Source organism: Bidens hawaiensis, unplaced genomic scaffold (assembly GCF_021521415.1).
Source record: "Bidens hawaiensis isolate Kalapana, Puna unplaced genomic scaffold, B.hawaiensis_p1.1 tig00019204_1, whole genome shotgun sequence".
In the NCBI taxonomy this organism is placed as follows: Eukaryota; Viridiplantae; Streptophyta; class Magnoliopsida; order Asterales; family Asteraceae; genus Bidens; species Bidens hawaiensis.
In genome coordinates, this window is record NW_027492913.1 from 52,731 (window position 1) to 63,276 (window position 10,546).

Here is a 10,546-nt window from a genome sequence, read left to right on the forward strand (position 1 = left end):
AGGGTAGTACACGAGCAGAAGGAAAAACTGAGGATGGATCGAACAACTGAATCGGATCATAAATTCAGATTAGGAGACTTCCATACAATATTTTATGACCATAAGAAAGAATCGGATCAATAATTATGGCCTCACGCCCCCAGTGGCCCGTTCGAAATTTCGGTCGTATAGCCAAAGGGGGTAGTACAAGAGCCGGAGGAAAAACTGAGGATGGGTCGAACAACTGAATCGGATCAAAAATTCGGTCTAGGAGACTGCCATACAATATTTTATGACCCTAAGAAAGAATCGGATCAATAATTATGGTCTCACGCCACCCAGTGGCCCGTTTGAAATTTTGGTCGTATAGCCAAAGGGGGTAGTACACGAGGCGGAGGAAAAACTGAGGATGGTTGAACCACTGAATCGGATCATAAATTCGGTCTAGGAGATTGCAATACAATATTTTATAAACCTAAGAAAGAATCGGAACAATAAATATGCCCTCACGCTACCCCGTGGCCCGTTCGAAATTTTGGTCGTATAGCCAAAGGGGGTAGTACACGAGCATAAGGAAAAACTGAGGATGAATCGAACAACTGAATCTGATCATAAATTCGGTCTAGGAGACTTCCATTCAAAATTTTATGACCCTAAGAAATAATCGGTTCAATAATTATGCCCTCATTCCACCCCATGGCCCGTTTGAAATTTTGATCGTATAGCCAAAAGGGGTAGTACACGAGCCAATGGAAAAACTGAGATTGGGCCAAACCACTGAATTGGATCATAAATTCGGTCTATGAGAATGCCATATAATATTTTATGACCCTAAGAAAGAATCGGATCAGTAATTATGCACTCACGCCACCCCGTGGCCCGTTCGAAATTTTGCCAGTACTGCCAAAGGAAGGGTAGTACACAAGCCGGAGGAAAAACTGAGGATGGGTCGAACCAATGAATCGGATCACAAATTCGGTCTAGGAGACTGCCATACAGTATTTTATGACCCTAAGAAAGAATCGGATCAATAGTTATGCCCTCAAGCCACCCCGTGGCCCGTTCGAAATGTTGGTCGTATTGATAAAGGGGGTAGTACACGAGCTGGAGGAAAAAACTAAGGATGGGTCGAACCAATGAATCGGATCATAAATTCGGTCTAGGAGACTGCCATACAATATTTTAAGACCATAAGAAAGAATCAGATCAATAATTATGCTCTCACGCCACCCCGTGGCCCGTTCGAAATTTTGCCAGTACTACTAAAGGGGATAGTACACGAGCCGGAGGAAAAATTGAATATGTGTCGAACCACTGAATCGGATCATAAATTCGGTCTAGGAGACTTCCATATAAAAGTTTTTGAACCTAAGAAAGAATCGGGTCAATAATTATGTCTCACGCCACCCCGTGGATCGTTCGAAATTTTGGTCGTATAGCCAAAGGGGGTAGTACACGAGCTAGAGGAAAAACTGAGGATGAATCGAACAACTGAATCTGATCATAAATTCGGTCTAGGAGACTTCCATACAAAATTTTATGACCCTAAGAAAGAATCGGTTCAATAATTATGCCCTCATTCCACCCCGTGGCCCGTTCGAAATTTTGATCGTATAGCCAAAGGGGGTAGTACACGAGCTAGAGGAAAAACTGAGGATGGGTCAAACCACTAAATCGGATCATAAATTCGGTCTATGAGACTACCATATAATATTTTATGACCCTAAGAAAGAATCGGATCAATAATTATGCCCTCACGCCACCCCGTGGCCCGTTCGAAATTTTTCCAGTACTGCCAAAGGGGGTAGTACACAAGAAGAAGGAAAAACTGAGGACGGGTCAAACCAATGAATCGGATCATAAATTCGGTCTAGGAGACTTCCATATAAAAGTTTATGACCATAAGAAAAATCGGATCAATAATTATGCCCTCACGCCACCCCGTGGCCCGTTCGAAATTTTGCCAGTACTGCTAAAGGGGGTAATACACGAGCTTGAGGAAAAACTAAGGATGTGTCGAACCACAGAATCGGATAAAAAATTCGGTCTAGGAGACTTCCATATAAAAGTTTATGACCCAAAGAAAGAATTGGATCAATAATTATGCCCTCACGCCACCCCGTGGTCCATTCGAATTTTTGGTCGTATAGCCAAAGGGGTGGTACACGAGCAGAAGGAAAAACTGAGGATGGATCGAACAACTTAATCTGATCATAAATTCGGTCTAGGAGACTTTCATACAAAATTTTATGACCCTAAGAAAGAATCGGATCAATAATTATGCCCTCACACCTCCCCGTGGCCCGTTCGAAATTTTGGTTGTATAGCCAAAGGGGGTAGTACAAGAGCCGGAGGAAAAACTGAGGATGGGTCGAACCACTGAATCGGATCATAAATTCGGTTTAGGAGACTTCCATATAAAAGTTTATTACCCTAAGAAAGAATCGTATAAATAATTATGCCCTCACGCCACCCCTTGGCCCGTTCGAAATTTTGGTCGTATAGCCAAAGGGGGTCGTACACGAGCAGAAGGAAAAACTGAGGACGGATCGAACAACTGAATCTGATCATTAATTCGGTTTAGGAGACTACCAATCAATATTTTATGACCCAAAGAAATAATCGGTTCAATAATTATGCCCTCATTCCACCCCGAGGCCCGTTCGAAATTTTGATCGTATAGCCAAAGGGGGTAGTACACTAGCCAGAGGAAAAACTGAGGATGGGTCAAACCACTAAATCGGATCATAAATTTTGTTTAGAAGACTACCATATAATATTTTATGAACCTAAGAAAGAATCGGATCAATAATTATGCCCTCACGCCACCTCGTGGCCCGTTCGAAATTTTAGTCGTATTGATAAAGGGGGTAGTACACGAGCTGGAGGAAAAAAACTAAAGATGGGTCGAACACTGAATCGGATCATAAATTCGGTCTAGGAGACTGCCAAGCAATATTTTAAGACCATACGAAAGAATCGGATCAATAATTATGCCCTCACGCCACCCCGTGGCCTATTCGAAATTTTGCAAGTACTGCTAAAGGGGGTAGTACACGAGCCGGAGGAAAAACTGAAGATGTGTCGAACCGCTGAATCGGATGATAAATTCGGTCTATGAGACTGCCATACAGTATTTTATGACCCTACGAAAGAATCGGATCAATTGTTATGCCCTCATACCACCCCGTGGCCAGTTCGAAATTTTGATCGTATAACCAAAGGGGGTAGTACACGAGCCGGAGGAAAAACTGAGGATGGGTCACACCAATGAATCGGATCATAAATTCGGTCTAGGAGACTTCCATATAAAAGTTTATGACCATAAGAAAGAATCGGAACAATAATTATGCCCTCACGACACCCCGTGGCCCGTTCGAAATTTTGCCAGTACTGCTAAAGGGGGTAGTACACGAGCCGGAGGAATAACTGAGGATGTGTCGAAACACTTAATAGGATCATAAATTCGGTCTAGGAGACTGCCATATTAAATTTTATGACCCTAAGATAGAATCGGATCAATAATTATACCCTAACGCCACCCTGTGGCGCATTCCACCCCGTGGCCCGTTCGAAATTTTGATCGTATAGCCAAAGGGGGTAGTACACGAGCCTGAGGAAAAACTGAGGATGGGTCAAACCACTAAATCGGATCATAAATTCGGTCTAAGAGACTACCATATAATATTTTATGACCCTATGAAAGAATCGGATCAATAATTATGCCCTCACGCCACCCCGTGGCCCGTTCGAAATTTTGCCAGTACTGCCAAAAGGAGGGTAGTACACAAGCCGGAGAAAAAACTGAGGATGGGTCGAACCACTGAATCGGATCACAAATTCGGTCAAGGAGACTGCCATACAGTATTTTATGACCCTAAGAAAGAATCGGATCATTAATTGTGCCCTCACGCCACCCCGTGGCCCGTTCGAAATTTTGGTCGTATTGACAAGGGGGTAGTACATGAGCTGGAGGAAAAAACTAAAGATGGGTCGAACCACTGAATCGGATCATAAATCCGGTCTAGAAGACTACCATACAATATTTTAAGACCATAAGAAATAATCGGATCAATAATTATGCCCTCACGCCACCCCGTGGCCCGTTCGAAATTTTGCCAGTGCTGCTAAAGGGGGTAGTACACGAGCCGGAGGAAAAACTGAGGATGTGTCGAACCACTGAATCGGATCATAAATTCGGTCTAGGAGACTGCCATATAAAATTTTATGACGCTAAGAAAGAATCGGATCAATAATTATGCCCTCACACCACTCCGTGGCCCGTTAGAAATTTTGGTTGTATAGCCAAAGGGGGTAGTACACGAGCAGAAGGAAAAACTTAGGATGGATCGAACAACTGAATCTGATCATAAATTTGGTCTAGGAGACTTCCATACAATATTTTATGACCCTAAGAAAGATTTGGATCAATAATTATGGCCTCACGCCACCCAGTGGCCCGTTCAAAATTTTGATCGTATAGCCAAAAAGGGTTGCACACGAGCCGGAGGAAAAACTGAGGATGGGTCGAACCACTGAATCGGATCATAAATTCGGTATAGGAGACTGCCATACAATATTTTATGACCCTAAGAAAGAATCGGATCAATAATTATACCCTCACGCCACCCCGTGGCTCATTCGAAATTTTGGTCGTATAGCCAAAGGGGGTAGTACACGAGCTGGAGGAAAAACTGAGGACGGGTCAAACCAATGAATCGGATCATAAATTCGGTCTAGGAGACTTCCATATAAAAGTTTATGACCATAAGAAAAATCTGATCAATAATTATGCCCTCACGCCACCCCGTGGCCCGTTCGAAATTTTGCCAGTACTGCTAAAAGGGGTAGTACACGAGCTGGAGGAAAAACTATGGATGTGTCGAACCACAGAATCGGATCATAAATTCGGTCTAGGAGACTTCCAAGTTTATGACCCAAAGAAAGAATTCGATCAATAATTATGCCCTCACGCCACCCCGTGGACCGTTCTAATTTTTGGTCATATAGCCAAAGGGGTAGTACACGAGCAGAAGGAAAAACTGAGGATGGATCGAACAACTTAATCTGATCATAAATTCGGTCTAGGAGACTTCCATACAAAATTTTATGACCCTAAGAAAGAATCGGATCAATAATTATGCCCTCACGCCACCCCATGGCCCGTTCGAAATTTGGGTTGTGTAGCCAAAGGGGGTAGTACAAGAGCCGGAGGAAAAACTGAGGATGGGTCGAACCACTGAATCGGATCATAAATTCGGTTTAGGAAACTTCCATATAAAAGTTTATTACCCTAAAAAAGAATCGTATAAATAATTATGCCCTCACGCCACCCCGTGGCCCGTTCGAAATTTTGGTCGTATAGCCAAAGGGGGTAGTACACGAGCAGAAGGAAAAACTGAGGATGGATCGAACAACTGAATCTGATCATTAATTCGGTTTAGGAGACTACCAAACAATATTTTATGACCCTAAGAAAGAATCGGTTCAATAATTATGCCCTCATTCCACCCCGTGGCCCGTTCGAAATTTTGATCGTATAGCCAAAGGGGGTAGTACACGAGCCAGAGGAAAAACTGAGGATGGGTCAAGCCACTAAATCGGATCATAAATTCGGTTTAGAAGACTACCATATAATATTTTATGACCCTAAGAAAGAATCGGATCAATAATTAAGCCCTCACGCCACCCCGTGGCCCGTTCGAAATTTTGGTCGTATTGATAAAGGGGGTAGTACACGAGCTGGAGGAAAAAAACTAAAGATGGGTCGAACACTGAATCGGATCATAAATTCGGTCTAGGAGACTGCCAAGCAATATTTTAAGACCATAAGAAAGAATCGGATCAATAATTATGCCCTCACGCCACCCCGTGGCCCGTTCGAAATTTTGCCAGTACTGCTAAAGGGGGTAGTACACGAGCCGGAGGAAAAACTGAAGATGTGTCGAACCGCTGAATCGGATGATAAATTCGGTCTAGGAGACTGCCATACAGTATTTTATGACCCTAAGAAAGAATCAGATCAATTGTTATGCCCTCATACCACCCCGTGGCCCGTTCGAAATTCTGATCGTATAAACAAAGGGGGTAGTACACGAGCCGGAGGAAAAACTGAGGATGGGTCACACCAATGAATCGGATCATAAATTCGGTCTAGGAGACTTCCATATAAAAGTTAATGACCATAAGAAAGAATCGGAACAATAATTATGCCCTCACGCCACCCCGTGGTCCGTTCCAAATTTTGCCAGTACTGCTAAAGGGGGGAGTACACGTGCCGGAGGAAAAACTAAGGATGTGTCGAAACACTGAATAGGATCATAAATTCGGTCTAGGAGACTGCCATATTAAATTTTATGACCCTAAGAAAGAATCGGATCAATAATTATACCCTCACGCCACCTTGTGGCTCATTCCACCCCGTGGCCCGTTCGAAATTTTGATCGTATAGCCAAAGGGGGTAGTACACGAGCAAGAGGAAAAACTGAGGATGGGTCAAACCACTAAATCGGATCATAAATTAGGTCTAGGAGACTACCATATAATATTTTATGACCCTAAGAAAGAATCGGATCAATAATTATGCCCTCACGCCACCCCGTGGCCCGTTCGAAATTTTGCCAGTACTGCCAAATGGAGGGTAGTACACAAGCCGGAGAAAAAATTGAGGATGGGTCGAACCACTGAATCGGATCACAAATTCGGTCAAGGAGACTGCCATACAGTATTTTATGACCCTAAGAAAGAATCGGATCAATAATTGTGCCCTCACACCACCCCGTGGCCCGTTCGAAATTTTGGTCGTATTGATAAGGGGGTAGTACATGAGCTGGAGGAAAAAACTAAAGATGGATCGAACCACTGAATCGGATCATAAATTCGGTCTAGAAGACTGCCATACAATATTTTAAGACCATAAGAAAGAATCGGATCAATAATTATGCCCTCACGCCACCCCGTGGCCCGTTCGAAATTTTGCCAGTATTGCTAAAGGGGGTAGTACACGAGCCGGAGGAAAAACTGAGGATGTGTCGAACCACTGAATCGGATCATAAATTCGGTCTAGGAGACTGCCATATAAAATTTTATGACGCTAAGAAAGAATCGGATCAATAATTATGCCCTCACACCACTCCGTGGCCCGTTAGAAATTTTGGTTGTATAGCCAAAGAGGGTAGGTAGTACACGAGCAGAAGGAAAAACATAGGATGGATCGAACAACTGAATCTGATCATAAATTTAGTCTAGGAGACTTCCATACAATATTTTATGACCCTAAGAAAGATTCGGATCAATAATTATGGCCTCACGCCACCCAGTGGCCCGTTCAAAATTTTGATCGTATAGCCAAAGGGGGTAGTACACGAGCCGGAGGAAAAATAGAGGATGGGTCGAACCACTGAATCGGATCATAAATTCGGTATAGGAGACTGCCATACAATATTTTATGACCCTAAGAAAGAATCGGATCAATAATTATACCCTCACGCCACCCCGTGGCTCATTCGAAATTTTGGTCGTATAGCCAAAGGGGGTAGTACACGAGCAGGAGGAAAAACTATGGTTGGGTCAAACAACTGAATCCGATCATAAATTCGGTCTAGGAGACTGAAATACAATATTTTATAACCCTAAGAAAGAATCGGATCAATAAATATGCCCTCACGCCACCCCGTGCCAGTTCAAAATTTTGGTCGGATAGCCAAAGGGGGTAGTACACGTGCAGAAGGAAAACTGAGGATGGATCGAACAACTGAATCTAATCATAAATTCGGTCTAGGAGACTGCCATACAATATTTTATGACCCTAAGAAAGAATTGTATCAATAATTATGCCCTCATGCCATCCCGTGGCCCGTTCGAAATTTTGATCGTATAGCCAAAGGGGGTAGTACACGACCCAGAGGAAAATTGAGGATGGTTCAAACCACTGAATCGGATCTTAAATTCGGTCTAGGAGACTGCCATATAATATTTTATGACCCTAAGAAAGAATCGGATCAATAATTATGCCCTCACGCCACCCCGTGGCCCGTTCGAAATTTTTCCAGTATTGCCAAAGGGAGGGTAGTACACAAGCTGGAGGAAAAACTGAGGACGGGTCGAACCACTGAATCGGATCACAAATTCGGTCTAGGAAACTGCCATACATTATTTTATGACCCTAAGAAAGAATTGGATCAATAGTTATGCCCTCACGCCACCCTGTGGCTCGTGCGAAATTTTGGTCGTATTGATAAAGGGGGTATACACGAGCTGGAGGAAAAAAACTAAGGATGGGTCGAACCGGATCAACAATATTTTAAAACCATAAGAAAGAATCGGATCAACAATTTTGACCTCACGCCACCCCGTGGCCCGTTTGAAATTTTGCCAGTACTGATAAAGGGGGTAGTACACGAGCCGGAGGAAAAACTGAGGATGTGTCGAACCACTGAATCGGATCATAAATTCGGTCTAGGAGACTTCCATATAAAATTTTATGACCCTAAGAAAGAATCGGATCAATAATTATGCCCTCACGCCACCCCGTTGACCGTTCGAAACTTTGGTCATATAGCTAAAGGGGTACACTAGCAGAAGGAAAAACTGAGGATGGATCGAACAACTTAATCTGATCATAAATTCGGTTTAGGAGACTTCCATACAATATTTTATGACTCTAAGAAAGAATCGGATCAATAATTATGGCCTCACGCCACCCAGTGGCCCGTTCGAAATTTTGGTCGTATAGCCAAAGGGGGTAGTACAAGACCCGGAGGAAAAACTGAGGATGGGTCGAACAACTGAATCGGATCAAAAATTCGTTATAGGAGACTGCCATACAATATTTTATGACCCTAAGAATTAATCGGATCAGTAATTATGGCCTCACTCCACCCAGTGGCCCTTCGAAATTTTGGTCGTATAGCCAAAGGGGGTAGTACAAGAGCCGGAGGAAAAACTGAGGATGAGTCGAACCACTGAATAGGATCGTAAATTCTGGCTAGGAGACTTCCATATAAAAGTTTATGACACTAAGAAAGAATCGTATCAATAATTATGCCCTCACGCCACCCCTTGGTCCGTTCGAAATTTTGGTCGTATAGCCACAGGGGGTAGTACAAGAGCCGGAGGAAAAACTGAGGATGTGTCGAACCACTGAATCAGATCATAAATTCAGTATAGGAGACTGCCATATAATATTTTATGACCCTAAGAAAGAATCGGATCAATAATACTGCTCTCACGCCACACCGTGGCCCGTTCGAAATTATGGTCGTATAGCCAAAGGGGGTAGTACACGCGCCGTAGGAAGAACTGAGGATGGGTTGAACAACTGAATCGGATCGTAAATTCGGTCTAGGAGACTGCCATACAATATTTTATGACCCTATGAAAGAATCAGATCAATAATTATGCCCTCACTCCACCCCGTGGCCCGTTCGAAATTTTGGTCGTATAGCCAAGGGGCGTAAACGAGTTGGAGGAAAAACTGAGGATGGGTCGAACCACTGAATCGGATCATAAATTCGGTCTAGGATACTGCCATACATTATTTTATGACCCTAAGAAAGAATCGGATCAATAATTATGCTCTCATGCCACCCCGTGTCCCGTTCGAAATTTTGGTCGTATACCCAAAGGGGGTATTACACGAGCCGGAGGAAAAACTGAGGATGGGTTGAACAACTGAATCGGATCATAAATTCGGTCTAGGAGAGTGCCATATAATTTTTATGACCCTAAGTAAGAATTGGATCAATAATTATGCCCTCATGCCACCCCATGGCCAGTTCGAAATTTTGCCAGTACTGCCAAAGGGAGGGTAGTACAGAAGCCGGAGGAAAAACTTAGGATGGGTCGAACCACTGAATCGGATCACAAATTCGGTCTAGGGGACTGCCATACAATATTTTATGACCCTAAGAAATAATCGGATCAATAGTTATGCCCTCACGCCACCCCGTGGCCCGTTCAAAATTTTGGTCGTATTGCTAAAGGGGGTAGTACACGAGCCGGAGGAAAAAAACTGAGGATGGGTCGAACCACTGAATCGTATCATAAATTCAGTCTAGGAGACAGCCATACAATATTTTATGACCATAAGAAAGAATCGGATCAATAATTATGCCCTCACGCCACCCCTTGGCCCGTTCGAAATTTTGCCAGTACTGCGAAAGGGGGTAGTACACGAACTGGAGGAAAAACTGAGGATGTGTCGAACCACTGAGTCGGATCATAAATTCGGTCAAGGAGACTACCCTACTATATTTTATGACCATAAGAAAGAATCGGATCAATAATTATGCCCTCACGCCACCCCGTGGCCCGTTCGAAATTTTGGTAGTATAGCCAAAGGGGGTAGTACACGAGTAGAAGGAAAAACTGAGGATGGATCGAACAACTGAATCTGATCATAAATTCGGTCTAGGAGACTGCCATACAATATTTTATGACCCTAAGAAAGAATCGGATCAATAATTATGCCCTCATGCCACCCCGTGGCCCGTTCAAAATTTTAATAGTATAGCCAAATGGGGTAGTACACGAGTAGGAGGAAAACCTGAGGATGGGTCGAACAACT